The sequence below is a fragment of the Monodelphis domestica genome, chromosome 1, assembly GCF_027887165.1.
Source record: "Monodelphis domestica isolate mMonDom1 chromosome 1, mMonDom1.pri, whole genome shotgun sequence".
Classification (NCBI taxonomy): domain Eukaryota; kingdom Metazoa; phylum Chordata; class Mammalia; order Didelphimorphia; family Didelphidae; genus Monodelphis; species Monodelphis domestica.
The window spans coordinates 450,522,964-450,535,914 of record NC_077227.1 but is presented as its reverse complement, the minus strand read 5'-3'; the positions used below and the strand labels follow the sequence as shown (position 1 = coordinate 450,535,914).

Genomic DNA, 12,951 nt, shown 5'->3' with positions numbered 1-12,951 from the left:
AGGCAAATAGAGGTTAAGTGGCTTGCTCAGGGTCACACAGCTACTGTCTGAGTCTGAATTTGAACTCAGCCCTTCCTGACTCCTGGCTCAGTACTCTATTCATTGATCCACCCAGCTGCCTCCTGAACTGAGAGGTTATCTCATCAAATCCTTAATCTTACAGATTGAGAAACTAAAGCCCAGAGAGGTTAAGCATTTACTCAAGGTCACCCAAGTGGTAAGTAGCAAAACTGGGATTTAAACCCCAGCCCTTTGACTCTAAATCCAATGCTCTCTCTTTATGACCACATAGCGAATTAAGACCAAACAGAAAAGCTATTGAGGATAACTCCAGCAAAAGTAGATTTTTTAAGCCTCCTGAATTCTTAAGGGATTAGCTAAATTCTTTGTTCAGGGTTCATTGTGGAGATCAGAACTGTGAGCCTGCTCTTGAAATGGGGAACTGAGGAAATTCTAGCAGAAATAATTCCTTGCACTTGTCTAAATCTTACAGGTGTGGCTTGCCCTGCCCATCTCTACAGTGACACAGTTCTGCAGCCCTGTGCAACTTCATAGGATCATAGATTTCAAGCTGGAAGGGACAAACCTATTCACTGGATGGAAGCTTGAAGGGACCATTTTGAGATGAAGCAGCAGGCTTAGACAAGTTAAATGACTTGTTTAAAGTTATGCAGGTAATGAGTATTTAAACCAGGTCATCCATCCCCCTCCAAATCTGATTCCCTTTTGACTTGAAAATATGTAAATTGGGGAACCAATCTGGAATACCTATTTGTAATTGTTCCAGCAAACAAGGGTATTGTTCCAGCAAACAAGGGTACTTTTTTCCTATGGAATTATTCAAACAATAGTTAAATTCTTTTAACTCTTCCACACTGCTTACAGACACCAGTCTTGCTTGTCTCCTCTCCTGATAGGGAACCAAGGAAACTCTGCTAGGGAAAAAGAGCCCCGTTTTTTTCAGGCTTTGGTCCTAGGCATCTGATGTAAATCTGTTGCCCTCCCCCCAGATCTCTTTAAGGGTGCCAGTTCTATAGAACTGTTAACTTGCCTGGCTGAAAAAGCCTTCAGAAGTCATTTACTACCATCCCTTCATTTGAGAAGAAATCTGAGGCCAAGGGAGGCCATATGACTTGCCCGAGGTCATGTGACTTATCCGAGATCACCAAGAGTTGGGGTTCGAACCTAGGCTCCCAGACGCCAAATCGAGTACTCTTTCTGTTTCCTGGATGTTTCGCGTTCCCCAACTTTTCTTCCCCAACTTTTCTCTTAGGAAAACGTTGGGGCGCCCTCCTTCCCCGAGCCCGCCCAAATGACAGAATGAGAACATCACACCCCCTCAAGGAACCTCAAGAGGTCATCTGGTCCAGCCCCCTGCCTCCAGGCAGGTCTACACCTAAATTGTCCTCGACAGAGCTTTCGGCTCGCCGGTCCCCATTTGCTCCGAGCGCCCCAGCAGCCGGGTAAAGTTTTGTGCTGACTCTGGAGCCGCGTTAGCTGCGCGGCCGTGCTCGCTCACTGCCGGTGAGCTCATAAGGGAATCATTAGAGCCCGCGGAACAGAGGAGCTAGCGCAGCCAGCGAACGGAGGCCTCAAGGCCTGTGGCAATTAATCACCTCCCCCCGCTGGCGCCAGCTGTCTCAGATGCAGGCATCCTCCCGGGGGCCCTTTAATTGTCCCGCGGGAGTGCAGGTGGGCGAGGGGCCACCTGAGCTACCTAGCGGCCGCTGCCTCCCCACTCGAGTTTTTATTTTATTTTTACAGTATTCAAATATCTCTCACTTATTTCCCCGAGTCGGTTATTGGTATAAAGGTTGAAGCTCAGGCAAGCTTAACTGTTATGCGGAATGACCTTTACTTTTAATATTAATATATTATTGTAAAGTCTATGCGAATCATGAATGCAATTTTGGTATTCATATCAAATGCCATGCACTGAACCTCTTGCAACTTTTTCCCCCCCTAGTCTTCCAGGCGGCTGCAAACTGGGTGAATTAATATGCGTCATCTGCCTTTCCCCTTTATTTACTTAGAGAGGCTGGCCAAGCAACTTTATCAAGGGTAACATTATCAAGGGCTTTCCTACGAGCTTCTTTATCATATTCACACCCGTGTCTGCTCAACACTTGTCAGTGTCAATCAAATCGCAATAATACGCAGATGATTTGCTCATTTGGGTTAATAAAATCTCTCTGCTTATTTGCGCTGCTTCTATTACACCACATAATTGCCGAGCCGCCGAGGTGAAAGGCAGCCAGTTGCCTGGGGGATAAGAGGAGACTATTGCTATATGAAGGATTTGTTTCTTTGCCTCTGTCTCTCCCTAGTCACTCATATTCCTAAAATTAATATTGTATTTGAATCCAGCCCTGCTATTCTTATGCAGGCTAACATTGTTATTACTTATTATTTGGATGTGAAGTCATTTATTTTTAGTTTTATGTCCAAGCTGTCAAGCTAAATTTCATTGTGAACTGCCACATGCAATTTTTAACTGCCATTTAAGGCGAGATTCAAACTCTAAATTATGGAGTGAGCTTGTTCAAAGGGCCAGCCTGACAGGAAGTGCAGCAAGGAGTCCTGATTTCCCTAGAAATCAAAGGCCTACCTGTTATTATTTTTTATGGTACTGAAAATGTGTGGCCTTAGTACTTCCTAATCATCTTGATATGGGCTGGACACCACCATTCAGGTACAGAGGGAAGGGGGCCAGGGATACAGAGGAGAAGCCCTAGGGCTGCTCGGTGTGAAGCAGCATCTTCTGAAAGTGGCAGAGCCCAGCTTGGCAGCTGCTCCTCCACTGGTATTAGGGGCTTCTTCCTAGGGAATCTACCAACCCCAGAGTGGACAGAGGCCCGGTCCAGAAAAGACTTGGTTAGCCAGGTGTGCAACTGAGGCAGTCTTGTCCTTAGAGAAATCTGGCTTGCACTCATACTCTGAAGAGAGGCTGACTGATAGAGTCAGGCTTTGTTCTCACTTCTCTGGCAGGCACTGTCTCCATTCTGAATAGGCAAAGAGTCCTGAGGTGGCTTGACCACCATGCCTAGCCTAGAGACCTTCTCTGGATTGGATATATATAGAAAGAGCTCTTAATAAAAAGTCTAAAGATGGTAAAGCTGTGGCTCCTCTGTAGCATTTGGTATATTTAATAATGATCTGAGTTGTTTTCTTATGCTTCGTTTTTAATACACAGTTCTATCTTGATAGAAAGAGCATAACATTTCTGCATGGGCTCATACCAAGAAATCATGGTCACATATTCAATCCCAAACCTAAAATATCTAGTAACAAGCAAAGTATCAAATGCCAATGGAAGGAACAAATTCCTGGGATCTCTTCTAAGATTGCCCTGTCTCAACCGAAAATATTTTCAAATGCCCTTAATTAGCTCCTAGAACTAGGTGTTAATTGTTAGGGATTGAGGGAATAGGTATTGTGTCTAGAAGGGTTCAGGAAGAATCTGATAACTTTACTGGGATGACATAGGTCCACTGAATAATGCCTAGGGAATGTGTCTCTTTTCAAAATATGGGAGTAATCCCTAATAATGTGCTGATGGAGAGATGGCCTATGTCAGAATAGCTCCTAGTTGGTAGTTCAGGCATTCCTCACTACTCCCTACCCTCCAGCCTTCCTGATTTTCCTTCATGGAAATACAGGTATATCTAAGAAAAGAAAGCATAAGATGTACATGCTCTCTAAGCACTCTATACTAGACAGGCCCTGATAAGGAGGAGTTGGCATTATCCTACCCTCTGCAAGGCTGTCTTCCTTAGCCTCAGTTTCCTCATCTTTTCCTCATCTCACAATTTGGAACCAGATTGATTAGGCTTGCCCTCAAGAGAAAAATCAACCAACCAGTCAAAAACTATTTATTAAGCATCTTACTATGTGCCAGGCACTGAGAATACAAGTGCAAAGAATAAAGTAATCACTACTTTCCAGAACCTCTTGGTGCAGTGGCATCAAGGACTGCCTCTAGGGTCAATGGTCTTAGATTCAAAGCCAGGCGCTGATGCTTATTCCCTACATGAGCTTGAGCAAATAGTTTCTTCTCTCTGGGCCTCTGTTTCCTCATTTATAAGAGGTGGGGATTAACCTAAATGGCCTCTAAGATCCCTTCCAGTTCTAAAGCAATGATCCTATGACTCTAAAAAGAGAAAGTGATAATGGCTGTGCTATTTATTTGATGTCATGACACACAGTCTTGGACATCCCCCACTATGGATTTGATTTCCTGTTCCTCCCAATGTTATGAGTTTCTTCTGGGCTGGCCCAGATTGGATAAACTCTTGGTTGGATGTTGCCTCTTAAATTCAACTTTAACATGAACACAAGGACCAATCCCCAGGATTCACTCCAAGCAGTGGAGTCTGAGCAAAGGGATAGTTAGATTCCTCCTCCTTTTCAGCTCCGTTGATCCTCTCTAATCTCTAGTATTAAAAAGACCTTAATTCTAACTGCACACACTTTGTCGTGGGGGCTGATTTGGCTTTATGAAATGTAATATCTATTTGGAGGGCAAATGCGGCTGCGGTTGCTGTGGTAGGCTAAGAGTAATCCTTGCACAGCACTGGAGATATTAGGTAACTGAGAGTCCCTTCTCCCATTCTCACTTCTTACTTTCCTGCTTTGGACAGCCTAAATTATTGGCACTGTTATGTATAGTGCCATATTCAGGTGCTCTCTTCCATAGATAGACTCATAGAAAACTAGAACTGGACAAGAAGCCATTTAGTCCTTCCTCCTGAATCCAGACAGGACTCCCCAGCAGCACCTGTGTCTCCCCAGGCTTTAAAAATGGGTAAATTAGTATGTGATGAATTAATGAAAGAAAAAAAATTAATTAACTACCTATTATGTGTCCTGTACTGTGCTGAGTGCTGAGGATACAAATAGAAAAGCTGAAATAGTATCTACTTTCTAAAGAGAAAAGACCTTCTGTTGGAAGGCAGACAAAAAGGTCTCATGGTCCCTGGAGTTCAGCATCAAAGTAGATGGTAATACTTCTTCTTTAATAGCATTTCTACTGATTAAATTTGTTCTGATGTTATTTGACAGCACCAATATCTCCAGTGTTAAGAATGTTCTTTTCCAAGACTTCTAGTGCTGTGGTTCCTGAGGAAGTTGGGGATGCATCACATGGAGAAGCAACTACCAAGTCACATCCCTCTCTAGACCAGAGATTCTTAACAGGGGTAAATTTTTGAGGGTCTATGAACTTGGGAAGGGGAAAAATTACATCTTTATTTCAGCATGATTCATTTCATTTGCAGTCTTATGTATTTTTAATGCATTTTAAATATTCTGCAAAGGGGACAAGAGATTTCACCAGACTGCTGAAGGGATCCATGGTATGTATAAAAAGTTAAGACCATCTGATCTAGATGATGGCTGTGGTTAGAAAATAACCACACCTCCCTAAGGGTTGACTAGAGTGGAAAAATTGGTTAGAAACTCAGGAGACCTGGTAAATATAGACTCTCCCCAAAGTAAGCAAGAAGTAGATAAGAAAGTAGAGTGCCTATGGATAAGATATGAAAGTCGTGTTGACAGAGGAGCGATGGATGAGTTCCACTTGAAAGAATTAGGTTCCAAAGTAAAGTAGTGAAAGTTCAAGATGTGGCACTGCTAGATCCCCTTCATTCCCTTATTTTCATCATTTTCCTTGAGATTCTTGATACGTGATATTTTTCATATGATTCTTCCATATGGAATTTGTTTTTATTTTTTCTAGTTTTATAAAGTAATCCTTTGGTAGTTTGATATGACATTGAATAATTAATTTAGGTGGTATTGTCATTTTCATTATATTGACTCATATTACCCATGAGCAATTAATATTTTTCCTGGGACTATATTTTTATAAGTAGTGTTTTATATAGTTGTATTCTGTATAATTTTTTGTGTATAATTTAGTAAGTAGCCCCCCAACATATTTTATACATTCTATAGTTAATTTAAATGTAATTTCTCTTTCTATTTTTTCCTGCTAGGTTTTATTGGAATCATACTGAAATACTAATAATTTATATGGATTTATTTCATATTCTTCAAGTTTTGTGCAGTTATTTTTTTTTGTTTTTTTTTAGTTGACTTCTGTGGTAGAGACATGGAGAGAGAGAGGACGTGTAAGCCAAGATGCAAGAAACAAGCTGGGGACCTGACCTACCTTTCAATCAAGGAGAAGTTTCCAAATGGAATGTTCCCAGGAGTTGGCAGTTGGGGGTCTGACACAGAGGAGAAGAAGCAGGATCTTGGACTTTGATTCTGTCTCTGGCTCTGGGAGTTGAAGCTGACCAGGGGAGAAACTGGGACTTCTGATTCTGTCTCTGGCTCTGGGGGTTGAAGCTGGCCAGGGGGAAGAAGCTGAACTGATATTATTTAGTTTCTGTCCCAGACTGAAGGACCCTTGAGGGGGGGCTTCTGAAATTGGTGGCTTTGTGAAGAAGAAAGATTTTAACTGTTGTCCTCTATCTCTGACTGTCCCTCTGTCACGGTTGTGACTTCCCATGCCCTCATAATCTTCATTTTAGATTAGGAACACCCTCATCCCTCTTACCTCAGTTTCCCATCCTGTTTCCCAATAAACCCCATGACTTGAAAGGAAAAGAAAAGAGTATCTTCATAGTCTACTCAGGGGGGAGGGGGGAAGCCAAAGGCTTCAAGAAGAAACTGGGAGGGAGAGGGTTGGAGAAGGGAGGGAGTGAAGAGAGGAGGAGGTTAGATTGATCTACTAGTCATCAGTAGGGATCAGTAGCCAATCCCCAGAGCATTCCTCTGTATCAGTATCTCTCAGTGTCTCTCAAAGTACTTCTATCTCCATTGCAAATAAGCAAGTGTGTCCCCATACTTAGTAGCAGCTCTCTCTAGTCTCAAGTCAGAGTATAGTCAGTTACAAGCAACCAGAAATACTTTCCACAGATTACCATTTCTATTTCACTCCTTAGAGTTCTTTTAAGTATAGCATCATTTCTGCAAAAAATGATAGTTTTACTTCCTTAGCTTTGCTTATTCCCTCAATTTTTTTTGTCTTATTGTGATAGCCAACATTACTAGTTCTATGTCAAAAAGAAATAGTGGAAACTGATATCTTCATTTCGCCTCTAATTTTATAGGAAAGTTTGCTAGTTTATTATATATGATGATAGCTCTTGGTTTTAAACAATGATCAATACAGTGAACACACATGATGCTAGAGGAACAGTGTGGAAACATTCTATCTACTTCCTAAAAGAGATGATAAATTACAGGCATATAATTAGGTAAGTAGATAGGTATGCAGAAAATTAATGTTTAGTTCTATTATTTATTTGTAATATTTCTATGGAAAATCATTCATTTTTGCCTTTCAGATTCAGACTGAAATAGTCCAAGCCTCAGGGCCTTTGAATTGGGCTGGGGCCTTTTGTCTTTTGTTCAACGCCCTTATATTTTAAAAAGAACACCTTCCCTAAGGCATTTCAATGTAGGGTAGGCCAACATTTCCTTTATTTGGTAAAGAACTATTTCCCCTGTGATGAAGTAAGGAGGGAAGAATTGAGCACTCTAAGTCTTACTCCTCTTTTGAAATATCCACCAATGGGGACTGCCCAAGGAGGTCTAAGGGATAAACTGTCAGGCCAATCAGAAAGAGGACACACTTCACATTTTGAGAGTCAGGGATCACTGAGGATCTTTTGCTTGAGAGCCAGACACAAGGACCTATTCTTTAAGTTACTGCATGCTCCATTAATAAATGATGTCATTTTTCAGAAATTTCTCTTATCATTTATTGGTTAAAATTCTATATAGATATGGAGATCTGTGTGTGTGTGTTTGTGTGTGTGTGTGTATTCAGCTGAGTAAATTTTTTTTTTACTTTAGCTATTTGTTATAAGAAATTTGTTTTTCTTTTCTCTTTTTTTTTTCAGTGAATTGCCCCAAAGGAGGGAGAGAAAATAGTTTTCTTTCTGTTAATAAAAAATTGGAACTAGACAGGTGGGGTCAATGTTTCAGGTGTAGAGTATTGCATGCATTTTCAGATAAGGTCATTGTATTATTAGTTTTGCTAACTTGCTTAACTTGTTTATAAGGAATCTCTCAAGGAGTAGAGTTAATCTGAAAATGTCCATAACATAAAAACAAAACATGTCAATAAAACTTAAGTTTAAAAATATAGTTAAAGAGGAAAACAAAAGACAATCCACCCCCCCCCCCCCAATTTTAACAAGTTTTGCTGAATATCCTAGGCTCTGAGTCAGGAATAATTTATGCTCTGAAGGTGAAAAATAAGATTGTTTTTCTTCCTGTGCTTTAGAGGAGCGACTCGGGTGTATTAATAGTAACTAAAGAGATAGGGAGCTTGAGTTTCTTATTTATAGTATTGTTTTAAATTTAAATTTGTCCTGGAGGAGAAGCCAAGGGAGAGAAGCCCACCCAAGTCCTGGCAAACAAGGGTCAAAGAAACATTTTTTTTGGGGTGACCATAAAAGGTCATTGGTTTCATTTGTTTACCTTCATATGTGATCTGATGGAAGGTTGGGCTGGTCAAGAATTTAATTCAAAAACTATTAAGCTTCTTCTATATACTTGGCACTCTGTTGAGTGCTAGATATAGAAAGGGGACAATGAAATAGTCCCTGCCCTAAAGAAGTTTATAGTCTAGTGAGGATAAATAATATGTGCAAAATAAGTAGATAGAAACTACATATGTAATCATTTCAAGAGGGAGAGAACACTCATAACTGGAGGAATTATGAAAGGTGACGGACAGGTGATAAAATCTGAGCAGAATTTTCAAGGAAGCTAGCCATTCTCTGAGGGACTGCATTCCATTCACAGGGTTCCACTTGTGCAAAGGCATGGAGGTGAATGATAGAAAAAAAAATCCTTATGAAATGGTAAATTTTATTTACTTATTTAGAAGAATGAAGGAAATTATAGATGTAATGGTCTCCAGCTCCTCCATTTCTATTGCTTCTTTTCTTGGTAGCATATCACTGAAAGACGTTTCTAAACATGCCGTTGCACTTTATGTCATTTTATATTAGGCCCAAGGCTAGTTTTAAGGACAAGTGTTCAATAGGTGAATAGTTTTGTCAATTTGTTTTTCAAATGGAATTATCTTTGCTGCCTTCCTTTTCTCCAATTTTTCTGCTCTTTTTCTTTTGTGTAGTACCCAATTTGCCCCCAGTACTGCCACAGATCTCTCCTTGTCATCAATAAAATGAGCTATACACATAATCTTACCAAGCTAGCAGTAGCTTTGATGCATTTCCCTTCTCAGGGTCGCTGGCATTTTAAAGTAGCAGTGGGGGAAGAAGGAAATGTTTAAATAAGTGGAATCAACGGTAGAATTTTCGGCACTTTAGAGGCACTTTTCCAACTCTCTTAACTCATACCATGCAGGCTACCACCTATTCTACTTTTGACTGTTCAGCTTAAGCTTCTGGTCTTTTTGGCCATCTTATTATCTATACAATAAACCATAAGGTTAATTTTAGTTGCGTAACAGCCACAGCGATGAACTTGATCCTTCAGGGAGTGACCAAGTATGTCCACAGTAGCTGCATCTTTTTAATTGTTCTTAACTACCTTGTGCAGGAAATCTAGAAAGGTGAAAAAACCATTGAGTGATTTCTATGTCATTTTATTGCCTGGAATGATATTCACCTGGAAGCACAGGGTTTTACTCTGCATAGTCTCAAAGTAGAGCCTCTCTACCTTCATGCTCTTGGATCAGTTCACCTGGAGTTGCATGTACAGGTAGTCTTTAGGTACTTAATTGATTGTATCTGAGTTGAAATATTTCTTCAAAAGAAGGGCTAGGATGTCTATTTTGTATTTCAAATCAGGCTCAATGTCTAATTTAAGATGAAAAAAAAAAACCACATACAGCAATACTACTATGTTGTACCACCCTTAAAATTCTGAAATTTCTTCGATCTTTGTTAGTCAGCAAATAAATTAATTTTCCCTCGAAGAAGCATCATTTTTAATGGCTTTTATTCTGGCTTTGACTCATCCCTCGGTCCAATTATGGAGGGAATGATAGCTGGTGTTCATACTGTGGGAGCTATATATCAGATTGTTTACCAGGCCTGAAGTCACCAATTTATTGAAGTTCTCTGACACAGCTGATCATATTTTATTTCCCCAAATCCTCTCTAGAGGATTGATTTTTTCAGAAAGTTTTTAATACAGTTCTATTTATCTGACTAATCCATTTATCTTCTGTTCCACCTGTAAAGTAGAGTAAATCTCTGGGATGGTCTGTGATAAGATATATTCATTCTCATTATCTATGTGTAGGTGTGTCTGTCTCCCTCTTCATCTTTCTATACCTTTGTCTCTCCATATAGTTTACAAATATGCGTTATGCAATGGGAAAAGCACATATAAATATGTATTGTGCAATGGGAAATGCACTAGACCCAGAATTAAGAGATACAGGGTCTATCCAGTCCTTCCAGGGCTACATTAGCCCCCCCCCCCCAAATCATGTAACTTTAATAGCTCTCAGTTCTTCATCCAGAAAATGTAGCTGAAGTATGGCTATCCTTTCCAGGTCTGACACTCTACTATGATTCTGCTCTACAAACCACAGCAATGAATTATAGTATGAACTTCAGAACAATAGAATAAAATTGTATTTAGGATTGTAGCCATACAAACTCTTTTTCATTGATTCTAAACATAAAATCTGCCTCTGAGATATAGCTGCATGTCACTTACAAAAACTTGATTATTGCTTGATCAATTTATAGATTAATATCATAAAACTAGCCCATATCCATTTTCAAACTGCATAATATATTTATTAAATAAATTTAATAATTCTGATGATGATGAGCTGGTTGTATCATCATTTAAAAGTACACTTTAAAATGTATCATTTATAGAGACAGGAGGTCCTAGGTTCAAATTTGACCTCAGATACTTCCTAGCTGTGTGACTCTGGGCAAGTCACTTAACTCCCATTACCTAGCCCTTACCATTCTTCTGCCTTAGAACCAATACACAGTATTGATTCTAAGATGGAAGGTAAGGGTTTAAAATAAAATAAAATGTACCATTTAAAAAATGTATATGCCTTAAAATGTATCACTTTAAATAAATCAGAAATAATTTGCTTTCCGCTAGGGAATCATTCTGTGACTGCTACCCTCTGTGGGGCACATACAAACCACCCAAACAAAATATTCAACTGAATTCCAAATTGCCTGTTACCTTGTGTGTCTATGTTTATTTATGTATAACTATAATCACATATACTCCATAATGTGGATTCGAAAAAGCCTTTTTCTTAGTGATAGGGTAATATAACACTGTAAGGCTTCATACTTTTTTGGGGGGGATCAGAGAAGTTTGTGAAACTGAGTGATTTGAAAGTTGGGTTGACAACAGGTAGCAGATGATTTGAGGTTTGGCCAATTATATACACATGTACATATAAAAGTGTGTGTGTGTGTGTGTGTGTGTGTGTGTGTGTGTGTGTGTGCATCTGAAGGGCAATGCCTATGTGTGCCTAGCATCTTGAAGTATATGAGGATCATAGTAGTCAAGTGTACACAGTATTTAAACTATGCAGCATGGAAATGGCTGAGCTCCAGCTCCAGTGTGATATTAATCTGATGGTTTGTGTGAGGCTCTTCCTAATTAGCTTGTATGTCTAGAATCCATGTTATCTAAGTGAATCCAAACTGCAAAGGTAGTAAGATAATTTGTTGACAGCACAGTGGCAGGCCCCGACCTAGCCTACGAAAAGAGCTGCCCCAGTCTGAATTATGCAGAAATTATTTATGATTCTTCGGCTTGGGGTGATTTTGCAGCCCAATTGCACGTGATCTGTAATGATCTTATTTCTGATCAGGACGTTTCTTTGACATGTGTCATAGCATTTTATATCAGTTTCCTGGCTGGTTTTCTTTGGTCTGCAGCAATGAGGAAGGAGAAGAATTTGCAGAATCATTTGTCTTAACCTGGGAATTCTTCTCATTGTTGCTGGAGCTGTCAGAACAAACCCTAGTGTCAAGCAGGTTCCATGTGGTACAGAATAGCATGGGCTGCTTTAGGCAGCAATTCATTTTTTCAGCTCCACCCCTCTTTCAACGCCAATCATCAGATTTCATGTGGATGAAAAAAAGATAAGAATGACCTCCAAAACCAGAGAAATGAAGGAGCACTGTGATGGCTCCCTCTAGCCTACAAAGTTTTCACCAAGGTACCACTGTACTCTCATTATCCGCTCATTGAACTCCCAAGCTCTGAGAGAGTCAGGCACTAATTGAGATGATCTCTCTTACATAGTTTGTAGGTGGCAGATATGCCAGGAAATGAATATGAATTTATCTGCAAAACTTCTGCTGATTGACAGATCACCTTATTTTGGAATGGGGCTGTTCTCTCATTTTTTATAAATTACTCTTTAATTATAGGAGGCACTTCTTTGTAGAGTGACTTGCAGAGTACCAAACAATAGCAACAATGTGATCTAGCTCGTGAATAATTATGAGGGAGAGGTCACTGCTGCCTCATGGGGGAGCCATTCAGCAAAGTCAGGGGGATTGCAGAAGAGTGTGGTCTCCTTCATAATTGAAACAGATGTTGCTATTTTCTGGCAATGGATTTCTCATCAGTGCCAGATCTGTATATGAAGTTATTAAAGTGAAAATGGAGGGTAGTCTATACTACCTGCCTTTGATAGTCTCCCTCTAGCCTAGTCCTGATCCAGAAAGGGAGCAATGATTTACTGCTTGCCATTATTAAAGTTATTGAGGAATATGCTCCCCAGAAAAGGTTGCCCCAGTTTTCTGGGGCCCCACTTAGCTCAGGGCAAAGAGGCTCATTGCCAATGAGCTGAAGATGAATCGTTGAGTGTGGGAAGTCATAAAAGAAAGAAAATTTGTAAATGGCCCCCTTACTATAGCTCACATTTGTAGAGAGCTTTAAAGTTTGCTAAATGATTTA

At 39.9% G+C, this 12,951-nt stretch overlaps 1 long non-coding RNA gene across 1 annotated transcript; it reads left to right on the top strand.

Moving 5' to 3' along the window:
• Positions 1-280: 280 nt before the first annotated feature.
• On the top strand, positions 281-7,740 carry LOC103106394 (uncharacterized). The gene is made up of 4 exons (XR_458266.2): positions 281-674; positions 1,274-1,463; positions 5,062-5,198; positions 6,093-7,740. It is a non-coding gene; the product is annotated as an uncharacterized LOC103106394 (long non-coding RNA).
• Positions 7,741-12,951: the final 5,211 nt, after the last annotated feature.